Source organism: Perissodus microlepis, chromosome 15 (assembly GCF_051167445.1).
Source record: "Perissodus microlepis isolate ML-2025 ecotype Zambia chromosome 15, ASM5116744v1, whole genome shotgun sequence".
Taxonomy (NCBI): Eukaryota; Metazoa; Chordata; class Actinopteri; order Cichliformes; family Cichlidae; genus Perissodus; species Perissodus microlepis.
This window is the reverse complement of record NC_140475.1, coordinates 27,718,905-27,734,928: the sequence shown is the minus strand read 5'-3', so window position 1 is coordinate 27,734,928 and position 16,024 is coordinate 27,718,905. Positions and strand designations below refer to the sequence as shown.

Here is a 16,024-nt window from a genome sequence, read left to right as displayed (position 1 = left end):
AACCATTGAGTTGGGAAAAACAGATTCAACCGCCCACACCCACTTCCCTTCTTGTTCGTGGGGATGTATAGAGTCCGTGAAAAGTCCTTAAAATAAACCGTCCGTAAGTCCAGGGGGATGTGTGTGAAGAAGGGGAACAGTAAGTTCAAAGTGGCGTGGTGTGATTTTTTTTTTTTTTTTTTTTGTTGCAGCTGGCCTACCACACTCTGTCAATTGGTCCGTCAATGGGATTGGCTCGCCATCGATTACAGGATCCGTTGCAATGCATCGAAAGGAAGAACACAAAGGAAAAAAAAAACCTGACCTGTCAACGACAGCGTTATAGGACATATTAAGTTCCCATGTAATGTTGGGATTAAATAATTTGCAGTGCCTCAATAATGCTATGCTTTTTATTAATAATAAGTGTTATCAAGTTATATAGTGTAGTATTAAGTGGACACAGCCCTGAAAAATAAAGGCATGAGACCAAGTGTCCTTGGGGAATAGAAAGCTGCAGACTCTCGCTCACGCTTGCCTGGGAAAATGTAAATGAGAGGGGACCAGCTCTAGTGGAAAGTTACTGAGACACTGTTGTTTAGACTAGAATGAGAGAGATTCTGCAATAAAACTGTTAGGGGCACACCACCATTTTGAGATCCGTGGCAGCGTGTCATGCAGGACGCATCTCCCTTCTAGAAGTAATAATGTGTTAAATGGTCTACTGAGCAGTGTTTTGTCTTCCATTGGATGCTTCTGAGGAATCAAAAGAACTCGGTGAAGTGTTGATATTTACACCTTAAATCTTAAGGCCAATAATCACAATTCACAATTTGCTATTACCTAAGATGTACTATTTGTAACGTTACCCATGTTACAAATTGAAAATAAACAGTAAAACACATAATAATCTGTGCATCAGTTTCAAATGCGTGAATCTCCGTCTATTTTTCCTCGCTAGCGTACTCATGGAGGATTTGCGAGAGAGGAGGAAAAGCCTGTGCTCTCTCAGACGGAGATGCCGGGTGGGGCACTGCACCACGTTGCAGCAGCTCATTGGCTTAGAGCAACTCACATTTACTTCAGAACACTGCTGAACCTATGGCTTATTCACTATAAACCGAGTATAACTGCTAAGATTAATAGTCCTTTTTTTCATTTTGGTACATTTTATCCAAGCCATACTTAAATATGGGTTATACCCTCCCCACTTTGATGGTATGCACGTCCCTGTGCATCTAATTAGCTAAACTGCATAGAGCTTGAAATGGCTTTGTTTGGGCTATTGAGTACTGCATTAACAACATACAGTAAGGGGTTACCTAATTTTGAATACTGCAACCTTTCTGGTCTCTGATGTGATCTTTGAGATTGGCGAAGAACGCCATGACTTTCCTGAGAGCTATTTTGTGAACCAGGTGAACTAGGCTGCTCATTTATAATTGCTTCTTGTTCATTGAGACGCTCTAGCATTGTTTCATTTTCACTGGGCATGATTTGTTCACTAGTTTGCTGGGTTTTCTCCACAGGATCATCAACTTGAATGTTGGTTTCCAGCAAACTGGGCTCAGGTAAGTTTGCACGCTCGGGTAAGTTCTCAGTTTCCTTAATTTCCTCTGTTTGTTTGTCTCTGTCCGTGAGATTGTCACATTTGGTGGAATTGTCATGTTCGGTTAGATTGTCTTGTTCGATTGGGCTGACACGTTTGGTTTCATCATAAGCTGAAAACGGTCTTTGCACACTTTCAGTACGGGGCACAGCAAAAGCTGGTGACATTTTAGGTGGCTTGGCAGAGTTGGAAAAGGACATGGGTATCCAGGTAGGTATTGGTAAGTACTCGGACTCTGAGTCATCATCCTCCCGAACAACCGTTTGCCTTGTGTTCCGCTGAGCATGGGGCTTTCGGGAACTGTTTTCTGTTGACTCTGTGATAGGTATGAAACTACAGGGGAGGAGCAAGTCTCTGTGTAATGTTCGGACTGGTCTTTCTTTCGCTTCTGGTTTAACTGTATAGACTGGTAGTTCACCTGCTTTTCTCAGAACCAAATAAACATCATCCTCCCATCTGTTTGCCAACTTATTCACGTGGCCTGTACGACCCCTCTAGGGACTGTTTCTATGTCATCGCTGCTAAGGTGAATGAGAGCGAATTGCTTGATCCTTTCACTTTCCTTCATCACCTGGACTACCATGAGAGCGACGAGACAGCGCATCCACATCTACGCTTTGTTTACCAGCCCTGTACTGGAGTTGGAATGAAAAAGTGGACAAGGCTGAGAGCCAACGGTAACTCATCGCGTCCAGTTTTGCAGATGTTAGAATGTATGTTAATGGACTACTGTCTGTCACTACTGTGAATTCTGTACCATAAAGGTAGTCTGAGAACTTTTCAGTGACAGCCAAGAATTCTAGCTTGTGGACCGGATATCTCATTTCACTTTTTGAAAGTCCTCTGCGAGCAAACGCTATGGCCCTCAACTGCCCATCCTGAAGTTGGTACAGAGCGGCACCAAGGCCAATGGTACTAGCATCCGTGTGGAGGATATACAGGAGTTTGGGGTCTGCAAAACCCAACACTGGGGCTGAGGTCAGCTTACCAATGATCTGTTCAAACACTTCTTGACATTTTTGAGTCTCTGTATCTGTTTCAACCCTGCGCTCTGAAACTATGTGGGTGAGATATTTAACAGAGTTGTGGAAAAATTTACATTTCTCGGGTGCCAGATTCAACCCAAACTCTTTCAATCTCAACAGGACTTTCTTCAGGCGCTGCTCATGCTCTTCAAGGGATGATGAGAAAATAATGAGGTCATCAATAAAGACAAAGACCTTAAGATTCATCGGACCCATTCACTGATCCATAAGCCTTTGAAATGTGGAGGGTGCATTGGTGACAAGGCTTTCTGCTTGTCTGACTCTGACATCTCAATCTGACAGTATCCCAACTTGAGATCCAAGACTGAGAACCATTTTGACCCTGCCAGAGCGGAAAATGCTTCCTCCAGATTTGGGAGTGCGCACGCATCTTTTATGGTTTGAGGTTTAGCCTCCTGTAATCGATGCACAAGCGAACAGAACCATCTTTTTTCCTGACAACTACGATCGGGGAGGTGAATGGGGATTCAGATTCCTGTATTACTCCCGCATCGAGTAGTTCCTGGAGGTGTTTCCTCACAGCCTCCACATCACGTGGGTGTATTGGTCGGGGTCTGGATTTAAATGGGGTTTCATCACTGAGCTTGATGTGGTGCTGTACTTTTTTCGTGCGTCCAAAATGTAACTCATGCTGCGAAAACACTTCGGGCATAGAATTTAGCATTTTTGATGCACGATCTTTCCATTCAGCAGGTAAGTTATTTCCAAAGTCAACACTGATCTTTTTAGATTGAGAAGGATCTTCGGACTGGTCTGAGGGGTTTGAGACCTTCTCTGTTTGTTCTTTGTGTAGGGCTCTGGTTACGGTATTAATGTTGGCTAGCACACGGCCTGAAGGGACAACAATGTGGGGATCAGTTTCATTTTTTATTACAACTGGCAGCTTACAGGGCTGCTTGGCTGGCAGGTTAACAAGACCAGTCAACACAAGCAGACCACTGGGCAAGGGAAAGGCTGATGACTGTTTGACAACTGCACATTTCTCATTGATGGAGTTGGGGATGTACACTGAGGCTTCCAAAACTGCCGTCTGCCGTGCTTCCACGACAGTTTGATGTTTACCTGTTAATTTTGCACACACTGGAGGCTGGGATTAGTTTAAATGGGGCTCGTCACTGGCCCCAGTTGAAGCTTCCCAACTGGCTTGTCTTTCTTTCAGTTGTTTTTTCTTTCTGGCAACTAAGGACAGGTTTGGTTCGTTTTCACATGATGAGGCAATGTGTCCGTCCTCACCACAGTAAAAGCAGTACCAAGGGTGCGGTTTTGCATTGGTTTTAAACCTTCTTTTTCACGGGACAGGCCTCAACTTTGGCATTAATTGTCTTGCACTTTGACTTTGATTGCTTGGGCTGATTTTGTTTTTGACTTTCCATTTTCCAACTGTTAAGTTGTGCACTCAAATCAGCTAATTGTTTCTTTAACACATCAAAGTCTGATTCACTGCTACTTATTGTTTGTACATTTGACATGACCCATTGCTTTGGATTGTTGGGGCCAGGTTTGTTCTGACCAAGATGTTGTCTCATACGGCCGACTGGCGCTTGCTTCTTCTTCAGTGTGTAAAAGCAAGAGTAACTCAGAAAACGAAGGTGGACTCTCCTTTCTTTCTCCTAACTGTAGGTCACTGATGAGACTGTCCTCCCAACAGCCACGAAGGAACTGCTTTAACAACTGCTTGTGAAAATCTGACGCACTGACACCCCTGTGCCGCATAGCTTTTGTCAGACAAACATGTAATCTTTGCAAATAGGCTGATGGTCTTTCTCCTTTATTCTAAAGCGTGTTCATAAATCGCGCATAAAGCTCATCACCATCTTCGACAGCTCCAAATGCAGAGTCTAGTACTTTCAGGTACTCAGAGGGTTTAGCATCTAGGCCTAAATGCTTTGTGATATCTGGCAGCAAAAGGCTGTCAAGTATTCTTTGTGTGCAGTTCAAGTCAGAAATGGCTGGGTCATTTATGAGAACTTCAATACTTGTGCGCCATGTATCGTAATCTGCTTCATTGTTTGGGTGGGGGATGCGCCCAGAGAAGGCTCTAAACCTACTTGGCATGGGCGAGTGTGAAGGCATTTCACTACTGCGCACTACATGTTCAACCACTACTCGCTGGACACTTGGTGGATTAAGCTCAAGTGTGGGATAGAGTTGTGTCGGCAAGTTAAGATCAATCAGGTTTTGGTTTAAGGTTGGGGTCGGAACCATAGACTGTGAAGAAGTTCTCCTTAGAACCGAGAAGCTTCTTCAGTTCTAAGGAGAAGAAGAAGCTTCTCGGATGAGGGGTGAAACGTCTTTGAGCAACTTAAAGAAGTCCAGACGCTTTTCTTTGCAAGCTCCTTTGACTACAATGACCTGGATGACTGAGAACCTTCACAGACGACTCTTTAACTACTATTTCCATTTTACCAGACTTCAGTTTTGATTGTTTCTTATTGTTGTAATATTTAATAAGATGAGTCTCATGCAGTTTCACAATATCTCCTGGCTGCTGGCTCACAAATTGCAACACCAATGTGTCTCTAAACTCTAAGATCAATAGTCTTTTTTTTCCGTTTTGGTACATTTTATCCAAGCCATACTTCAATATGGGTTACAAATGCATTTGTATACAGCCCAAGGTTAAGCTGATACGCTCTCACTGGACTGTTTGATATTATGATGAGAATGAAGGTGTGATACTGATGTGACACAAGAAGCTAGTGAGGAGGTGGAAGGCGGGTGAAGTAAGGTGAAGAACTGTGTAGATGGTGCTAAACCCAAAGGGCATAGTATCAGTCCCACTGTTCGTGACATAAAAGGAAGTGGCAGAATGTATCCTGCATAACTTCAAGGTGTGAAGATCGACGACAAAATAACATGCAAAATACATACAGTATGATAGGTTCTTCATACAGTCCAGTATAGAATCTGTTATCTACCTGAAAATGTAGGTCCATTCATAATTGTCAGCAGATGACCAGAAGCAACTCAGTTTTCACAGATAATGAAAATAGAGTAGTATTTGACCAGAAGCTTGATTTCAAATAACTGCAGGCGAACATATGATAAGCAAAATTGCAGTGACTGACTGAATGTGTAGGAAGGGTTTTATTTATTCTCTCTCTCTTTTTTTAAAAAAAAATGTATTTATTTTTTATCCCTATAAGGATAGGACGGGGATTAGAGAATGGGAAAAAATCCTTATTGTTCCATGTGGGATTTCCTGAGCATGAGTATCAGATGTTGACAAGCTGCATTTCTGTTTTTTATTTATTTTTTTAGAAGTGATGGTGAATTTTGGACACAGTCATTGTTAAAAACTGAAAAAAGAAAAAGACAGACATGTGGGGAGACTGATTAAAGGAATGAAAAATAGAGCTGTCTTTAGAGGATGTGCAGTAGCAATGGCAGCTCTTCTTTCCAGAGTCCACTTCAAAATAATATACATTCACACTGCAGTTGTGTGATAACAATAAAAGTAAGAAACAAAATGCAATAGTAAGCTGACGGCAGACACAAGAAAGCAACAAAGGCAAACTGGTGTGAGGAAATGTGGAGAATAGATACAGATGACATAAAAGAAGGAAAGCTCATCTCATTCCTGTCTGCAAATGTAAGCTATATGACATTCAGGCTGGACTTTTGGCTAGCAGGGCAGAAAATTCCATCTGTGCCCACTGAGGTGCCATCAAAAAGCACAAATCTGTCTGTCTGTCTGTCTGTCTGTCTCTCTGTCTCTCTGTCTCTCTCTCTCTCTCTCTCTCTCTCTCTCTCAATCTCTCTCCAGTAAGGGTCCCTAATAGTGAAGCTATACCACATCTGGACGTTGATGGATTAAGAACGTCCGTGTCAGTGTGTCCTGGTTGAGGAACCAGGACACACTGATGAGAAGTGGCCTACTGGAACAAGAAGGCACAAGTGGAAAAGAGATGAAAATAGTGTGCTGTTGGCAGCTGCTAGTTGATGACAGACACCCAGAATGGTCAGAAAGTCCTGATCCCCAAGGACCCCCATAAGGGACTGGCCCCATCCAACTACTGGCCAGTAACCTGCCTCAGTACCACATGGCTAAGATGAAGAGGCACATGGCTCAATACACGAGTGGGGCACAGAAAGAAATTGGCAAGAATACCAGAGGAACGAAACACCAGCTACTGGTAGACAGAGAAGTCATCCAAGACTGCAAGACTAGGCTGACCAACCTGTGCACTACCTGGATTGACATCAAGAAGGCTTATAACTTGATGCCCCACACCTGGACCCTGGAATGTCTAGACCTATACAAGATCAACAGGACCCTAAGAGCCTTCATCAGGACCTTAATGGGGATGTGGCAAACAACACTGGAGGCTAACCACAAGTCACCATCAAGTGTGGGATATAACCAAGGAGATGTTCTGTCCACACTACCTTTCTGCATAGGCCAGAATCCTCTCAGGGAAATCACAAGACTGGCTACGGATACCGACAACAGAATGGTGCGATTGTCAGCCACCTCTTCTACATGGATAACATCAAGCTGTATGCTAAGAGTGAAAGAGACGTGGATTTACTGATCCACACCACCAGGATATGCAGCAATGACATTGGAATGCCGTTCGGACTGGAGAAGTGTAGTTAGATGATAACGAAGAGAGGGAAGGTAGTCAGAACTGAGGGGATCTAACTACCAGAATGCAGCATTGCAGATATAGAGGACAGTTACAAGTACCTGGGGATGCCACAAGAAAATGGGAACCATGAAGGGGCTGCTAGAAAAGCTGAAGCCACCAAGTACCAGCAGAGGGTCAGGCAAGTCCTGAGGAGTCAGCTGAGCGGTAAGAACGAGATCCGGGCCCTAGGCCCTGCCCGTGATCAGGTACCCTGCTGGGATAATAAGCTTGCCAGAGGAGCGATAGAGGAAATGGCTGACATCCACCAGTGGCTGGACAAAGCTTGACTGAAAGACAGCAAAGAGGCACTAATCATGGCAGCACATGAACAAACTCTGAGCACAAGATCCATAGAGGCTGGGGTCTACCACACCAGGCAAGACCCCAGGTGCAGGCTGCGTAAAGATACCCCTGAGGCTATTCAGCACATAGCTGCAGGGTGCAAGATGCTAGCAGGCAGAGCACATGGAATGCCATAACCAAGTGGCTGGCATAGTATACAGAAACATCTGTGCTGGAAGTCCTGAGGTAAAAATGGGAGACACCCCCTAAGGGTGGTGGAGAATAACCGAACTTAGATCCTGTGGGACTTCCAGATACAGACGGACAAAATGGTGGTGGCTAACCAACTGGATAAAGTGGTGGTAGACAAACAGAAGAACACGGCTGTAGTAATAGATGACAGCAACATCAGGAAGAAGGAACACGAGAAACTTGATATGTACCAAGGGCTCAGAGAAGAGCTCGAGAAGATGTGGAGGGTTAAGGTAACAGTGGTCCCAGCAGTAATTGGAGCACTAGGTGCAGTAACTCTCAAGTTAGGCATGTGGCTCCAGTAGATCGCAGGAACAACATCCAAGATGTCTGTCCAGAAATGTGCAGCCCTAGGAACCTCTAAGACACTGCGCAGGACCCTCAAGCTCCCAGGTCTCTGGCAGAGGACCCAAGCTTGAAGGAAAGACCGCCTGCAGGTGTGAGAGGGGATTTTTTTTTTTAACATATCCATTTTCCTGAGCCTGTAAAGGCTTGCCTTGGGGCTGCACGATCACAAGCCTTGTCCCTTGCACACAGATTTCTATAGATTTTCTGCATTTTTTTCAATGACATTATGTACTGTAGATGATGACATCAGAATCCGAATCAGAAGACTTTGTTTATCCCCAAGGGGCAATTAAGATACAACAGAGCAGCATGACGTTGAAGATAAGGACAGGGCATAAACAGGCAATAAGAGTGAGATAATAAATACACAGAATATACAGTATATACACAGTTTTAAAATTACACAGTTTTAAAATTAAAGTGATGGAAAGGCGAAAAATAACTGTAAGTGAGTAAAAGTGAGTAAAGTGTCAGCAGTATAAAAAGAGTGTAGAGTATGTTTTTGGGTGTGGGAAATGGTCTTATTGGCTGGAGTTAAAAAGCAGGGTGGCTTTGGGGACAAAGGTGGCTCTCCTCCTCTCAGTCCTGCAGGAAATGCAGTGGAGACGTCGCCCAGAGGGGAGCCATTGAAATGCGGGATGAAGAATGTGAGAGGGGTCATTGATGATTTTGGCTGCCTGTCTAAGGGCCTGTTGGCTGAAAACCTGTGCCAGAGATCTGACAGGCAGGCCAATGATTTTAGAGCACACTAATGCAGTGTGCTGCAGTCTGTTCCTGTTCTGAAGGCTGAGGGAGTGGAACCAGGAGGTAATGGAGAAGGTCATGATGCTTTCCAGGCATTTCAAGGCATAGTAAAAAGTCATCATGATGGGTGTGCTGACTCCAAAGGAGTTGAGTTTCCTAAGGAGGTATAGCCGTTGGTGGCACCTCCTGATAATCTCCTCTGTGTTGGCAGAGAATTTCAGGAGGTTGTCAAAGATTGTTCCCAGGTATTTGTACTCCTCAACTCCCTCCACTGGCTTCCCATGGATGGTGGTGGTGACTGAAGCAGCCAGATCCCTCTGCCTACTGGAGAAGGTCACCACCATCCCTTTGGTTTTGCTCCCATTCAGTTCAAGTTTGGAGCTATCACACCACTCTACAAACTCCTGAAGAGCGGGCCCGTGGTGTTGTGAGGGGCCTGACAGCAGTGACAGGAGAACTGTGTTGTCAGCATATTTCACCAGGTGACAGCTGGGCTGTGTGGATGTGCAGTCATTGGTGTAGAGGATGAAGAGCAGGGGGGAGAGCACACAGCCCTGGGGGGAGCCAGTGGAGATGGAACGGAGACGGGAAAGAGAGTTGTTGACCCAAACTTTCTGAGTCCTGTTGGTCAAAAAGTCCAACATCCACAGGATTAGCTGATCATCCAGGTGAAATCGGGAGGAAAGTTTAGTGGTCAGGATATAAGGCTGCAGAGTGTTGAACGCTGATGAGAAATCAGCAAACAGAAGTTTGGCAGAGGAGTCAGGGAGCTCCAGATGTTTGTGGATGGAGTCCAAGATGAAGATTTTTGCATCATCGATACCTCTGCGTGCACGGTAAGCAAACTGGAGTGGGTCCATCAGGGGGTCAGTTGCTCTTACGATGTGCTGTTTTATGATCTTCTCCATGGCCTTCATCACCAGGGAGGTGAGGGCCACAAGACGAAGATCATTCAGAGACTTTGGGTTGTTTCTTTTGGGGATGGGGATGACTGTGGAGTGTTTCCACAGCTGGGGGACGGTGTGACTGTCAATTGAGTGTTGAACACACTTCCTAGTTGCCCTGCACAGTGCCTCAGAACTCGACTGCTGATGTTGTCAGGGCTGGGTGACCTCCTCTCCCTGGTCTTCTTGAGGGCTCTCACCACGTCCTCAGTCCTGAAGGTGAGTGCAGAGCTGCCAGATTTGAGTGAGGATCTGGACTCCTCAAGCTGGGTGATATTGTCCGTCTTCAAGCTGGTGTAGAAAGCGTTGAGGTCGTCAGGGAGGGAGGAGGGGTTGCTGCACTCCACCTGGATGGTTCTCGGGATGGTGACCACAGTACAGGGTGGGCCATTTATATGGATACAACGTAATAACATGGGAATGGTTGGTGATATTAAAGTCCTGTTTGTGGCACATTAGTATATGTGAGGGGGCAAACTCCCCAAGATAGGTGGTGACAATGGCGGCCATTTAGAAGTTGGCCATCTTGGATACAACTTTGGTTTTTCCAATAGGAAGAGGGCCATGTGACGCATCAAACTTATTGGTAATGTCACAAAAAAAAAAACAATGGTGTGCTTGATTTCAACGTAACTTTATTCTTTCATGAATTATTTACAAGTTTCTCTTTGTTCACAGCCATTGACATGTCGAAGAGGTTAACACGTGAGGAGCGGATCGAAATCGTGTTGATATCTGGTGAACGCAGTAACCGGGTCATTCCAGCAGATTTCAGTGCAAGACACCCTACGAGACCACCCATCGCCCATGCAACAGTCAGCAAACTGCTTGCTAAGTTTCGGGAAACTGGTTCAGTGTTGGATTTGCCAAAATGTGGATGCAAGAAAACTGTCACTATTGAAGAAACATCAGTGGCTGTCCTAGCTTCATTCAGCAAGAGCCCACAGCGTAGCACTCGCCGCATGTCACTGGAGAGTGGCATTAGGCGAACATCCCTTCGGAGAATATTAGCTACTCACAAATGGCACCCTTACAAACTCCAGCTACTGCAGCATCTCAACGAGGATGACCCAGATCGGCGCACAGAATTTGCAGAATGGGCAAAACAAAAATTGGAACAGGACCCTCAGTTCATGCAGAAGATTTTGTTCAGTGATGAGGCAAACTTTTATGTGAATGGCAAAGTTAACAAACAAAACCACCGCTATTGGTCTGACACTAACCCACACTGGCTGGATCCCTCCAAGACTGTTGGAACAACAAAAGTGATGGTTTGGTGTGGTATATGGGGTACAACGATAGTGGGTCCATTCTTCATCAATGGAAACCTCAAGGCCACTGGATATTTGAAAGTGCTACATGATGATGATGCATTATGCACTGAAGCTGGCACGTTCCCTGAGTTTTTCCAGCAAGATGGTGCACCACCACATTATGGGTGCCAGGTCCGAGCATTCCTAGATGAACAGTTTCCTGGAAAGTGGATTGGTCGTCGTGGGCCAGTTGAATGGCCCCCAAGGTCTCCTGATCTGACCCCCTTAGACTTTTATCTTTGGTGTAATCTGAAGGCAATTGTCTATGGTGTGAAGATGCAAGATGTGCAGCACCTGAAACTACGGATACTGGATGCCTGTGCTGGCATTTCTCCTGCGGTGTTGCTATCAGTGTGTGAAGAGTGGGAGAAGAGGGTTGCATTGACAATCCAACACAATGGGCAGCACATTAAACACATTTTGTAAGTGGTCAGAAACTTGTAAATAAGTCATGAAAGAATAAAGTTATGTTGAAACCAAGCACACCATTGTTTTTCTTGTGACATTACCAATAAGTTTGATGTGTCACATGGCCCTCTTCCTATTGGAAAAACAAAAGTTGTATCCAAGATGGCTAACTTCTAAATGGCCACCATGGTCACCACCAATCTTGAGGAGTTTGCCCCCTCACATATACTAATGTGCCACAAACAGGACTTTAATATCACCAACCATTCCCATGTTATTACGATGTATCCATATAAATGGCCCACCCTGTATTCACGGAGGCCATGGTTTTGAGGCCCTGCCAGGCTGAGCGGAGGTCCCCTGTGGTTTTCAACTGTGTTTTTATACTCCAGTTTAGCAGTTTTCATGGCCCTCTTGACCTCCCTGTTGACCTCCTTTTTATCCAGTGCAGAGCCGGTCAAGAAAATACTCTTTTTTTTATTAAGGATTTCCTTGAGCTCCTTGGTGATCCAGGGTTTGTTGTTGGGGTAGATGGAGACTGTTTTTGAGGGGATAATGTTGTTAACACAGAAGGAGATGTATGATGTCACAGTGTTGACTTGTTCATCGATGTCATCAGAGGGAGAAAGAAGGTTGTCCCAGTCAATGGCTTCGAAACATCCTTGTAGGGTGAGGATACTTTCCGCTGTCCTATGCTTGATAATTTTGGTGACCTTTTTAATCCTCTTGATGACTGGGGTGTAAGCAGGGGCCAGCAGGATGGTGTGGTGGTCTGCTGAGCCGAGAGGGGGGAGGGGTAGGGCTTTAAATGCATCTGGTACAGAGCCGTAGCATTTATTCAGTCTTCCCCTGATGTGTGCTGCATGTAACATATTGTTGGTATCCTTTAAGCAAATTGTCAGGGGAACAGTGGTTGAAATCACCCAGGATGAACTTGGGAGAGTCCGGTGATAATTGTTCCAGTATATACAGAGTGTTGCTGAAGTACTCTGTGGCTTTAGCTGCATCAGCTCTGGGGTGGATGTAAACCAAGATGATGAAAAGCTGTGGGAATTCTCTGGGGAGGTAGTAGGGGCGCAGGAAAACAGCCAGAAGCTCAATGTCTGTAGTGCACAGCTTCTCCCTCACAGTGACTGTAGAGCACCAGCTGTTGTTTACATACAGACACACGCCGCTGCCATGTTGCTTCCTGGTGCGTTCGCGGTCTCTGTCCATACGAAGGGATGGTGAAAAGCCATCAATGTGCAGTGTGCTGTCATCATCGCTGTTGTTTAACCACGATTCTGTAAATGTCAGAACGGAGGCATTTCTGTTCTCATGCAGGTGGTTGACGCAGGCTTGCAGCTTGTCCAGCTTGGAGTGGAGAGACCGCACATTAGCAAGGATAATGGATGGGAGCGCTCGTTGTTTGTGTGTCTCCCTCTTGAGTCTGGCTCTCACCCTACTCTTCGTTAATCCCCTCCTGGTTACCTTGTTATTGTGAGTGTTTTGATTTCCGTGTCCACGGAGTATTTCCTCTGGAAAGTACTCATTGGGAGCGGAGCGGAAAAGCCGGAGTCCCTGGTGTAGGTGAGCCTTGGGGTCATGTCAAGTGTCAAAAACAAGTCCGAAAATCACAAAAATTAGGAAAAGGAAAAAGGAAAAGGAAAAGAATACAAATCTACCGAGTAGACGGCGAAAAACAACGACGAAAAGAGCATTAAACTTAGAAAAAGAACGCAAAACTGCTCAGCTGACTGGCCGGTCGACCGCACAAGCAGCGACCCGGAACATATTCAAAGTCTTCACAGTTTTACACTGATGGACATTATTTTGAAATTCTACCACAAGTTGTAGCAATTGGTAAATCTCTATCTTTCCTTTGTAGAACTCTTCCTCTCTAAGACGCTCTTTTTATACCCAGTCATGTTACTGGCCTCTTGCAAATCAACCTAATTAGTTGCAAAATGTCCCTCCAATTATTTTTTTTTAGTACTACTTACTTTTTCAGCCTGCCAATTTTTCTGATATGAATTTTTCATGAAATAGTTAAATGTCAAAGTTTAACAGCTTTATTCATTAAACTCAACACATGGAAAGCCAGCAGGTGCTAAGATATCACAGGTGGATGGTGGGGTGTTTCCAAAGAGATTAACACATTAAAAGCTGTTTGCAATTTCCTGTCCATCAGTTATCACATGGGAAAAAGTGTCAGAAGGACTTGACAGTTAAAAACAATCACTTGCCATTTGATGATGTTCTTTTGTAACAGTGTCTTTTAAGTTTCCATGGTCCATGGTGGACTCTGATCTGATTTTCACACTTAGCAGTTGCTGAGCGAATACACTGAAGTTTAAAATAAATGTAATATCAACAGCAATGGATGATCCAATCAGCTGTCGCTCCTGTGGCACAAACGTACTATCATTAAGCAGTTCGATGGCATCTAGGGTTAGGGTTGCATTTTCTTTTAGCCAAATATTAAATAGGCATTCAAATATTGTTATTCCAGAGACTAGATTATGTTAAATTTCAAATGAAGCTGCATACACAGATTTTGGTATCATTATTTTTCTAGATTAAAAACTTTTCAATTTGGTTTTCCCGGAAGGTGAAAATTCCTTCAAAAGATGTGGATGTTGACCTGACTGAAACCCAAAACCCTAACCCTAAATGAGTTACCACTGACTTACAATTACAAATTCATTGATTGTTTAAAGGACAAATTATCTATACAAATTATTTGACTTTGATAAAATAAAATAAAAAATCTTGACATGTTGCTTGGTTATTTTTCTCTATGAATAGTTTCCCCTTTCACAAAAGCTGTATGGTGGGTGAAAGTTCTGTTTTCAGAAAAAATATGGTCTGCTTTGTGGTACAAACTGTCCAAGATAAGTCCACAGTTTTGGCACACAACAAAATAAAAAGAAAGCAGCAGCTGTACTTTATCAGGCTGCTGAGAAAAGCCTGTGTGAGACATCAGGCCCTCATCCAAGCCTACAGGAATTTTGTGGAGAGTGTTCTCACCATCACTATCTGGTTTGGGATTACCACCTAGACAGAGAGAAAATCTCTCCAAGCAGTCATTAAAAACAGCAGAAACAATCACTGGTTCTGATCTTCTAACCTTTGAGGACTCAAAATGCTGCACGAATAAGGCACGAAGAGATCACCGGCATCTGGCTCTCTCCTCATTCAGGGAGTCAGGATAAACATAATAAGGCATTCATAAGACACGGGTCCACAGCTATGCAGTCAGACATCTTGCCCAGTATATTAAGAGGGTAAAGGAGATACCATATCCTCACCCTCATCACATTGTTATTTTTAATAAACATACCCACACACACTCATTAGCTCCACTCTCTCCAGGGTTCAGGCTGGTGGTTAGGCAGTACAACACAGTACAAAGATGTCTTGGATATTAGATCATAATGTTTCACCATTCATTTAATCTTTAAAATCACACCTACTGACTTGTTTGATGCAAACACAAATCTTTGGGTTTTTGAATACAATACATGACTGAAACTTTATTTGGTTGTGTAATGGAATATCCAATCCACAGACTAATATTAGACAGCACAGATGGGAATTAAAAAACAAACAAAAACAGTTTAAAATAATTGTTTTTATCTGCATGTAAATTATTTTTAAGGGTTATGTATCATTGTGTCTTACACAGTGATCTTACTTGTTAAATATGTTGATCCACCATCCAAAAGCAGTACGATGATGCAGTAGTCAGGAGTGTTACGTCACATTGATCTGGTTATCTGAGGAGCTGGCAAAGGCCACCGGAATTTTTTATTTCATTCGTTTATGTGTAAAGGGATGTCTTATTCTACATCTGTTCTCCACAAAGACAAATGTTTCACTTCAATTCAATTATATTTCCACAGCACCACAGAAAAGACCCTACAATGTTACAAGTCACATATTCCACTCTCTGCAAGAACTGGAGAACAGTGGGGAGGAAGAACTCCCTTTTAACAGGAAGAGACCTTTGGCAGTTGGTTGGGGGTTGAGGGGAAAGAAAAGAGCTTTCCACCATTAAAACCACTTAACTTTAAATGGTGGAGGTTTAACTGGTAAAGCTGTCTTTTCAGTAAGTTTTTATTTTCCTTGCTTGCCTGCAAGAAAATACCTGTCTCCCTCTCTCTCTCTTTGTGTGTGTGTGTGTGTAGTATTCAGATCAAAAAGCTGCTGCTTTTGATGAGTTGCTGTGAGGAGCAACTCCATGTGTTCTTGCAGAAACACAGCACGGCTTCCTCTGGTTCCCCTACAGTTGATATGTTTCACTCCCCTCTTCTCCTCGTCCTCCGTCTTTCCTTGCTTCCTTCTGTCTCCTTCACTCCATCTGTTCTCTAGACTCTTTGTTCTTGCTGCGTCTCTGGCTCACCCCTGTGGCCGTGCCTTTAAGGACATTGTATCAGACATATCAAAAGCTTTTGTAGCTGGAGCTTCTCTGTGTATCTCCATGCGT

The 16,024-nt window shown here is 44.1% G+C and overlaps 1 pseudogene; it reads right to left on the bottom strand.

Moving 5' to 3' along the window:
• Positions 1-8,668: 8,668 nt before the first annotated feature.
• On the bottom strand, positions 8,669-14,733 carry LOC146372327 (uncharacterized; annotated as a pseudogene).
• Positions 14,734-16,024: the final 1,291 nt, after the last annotated feature.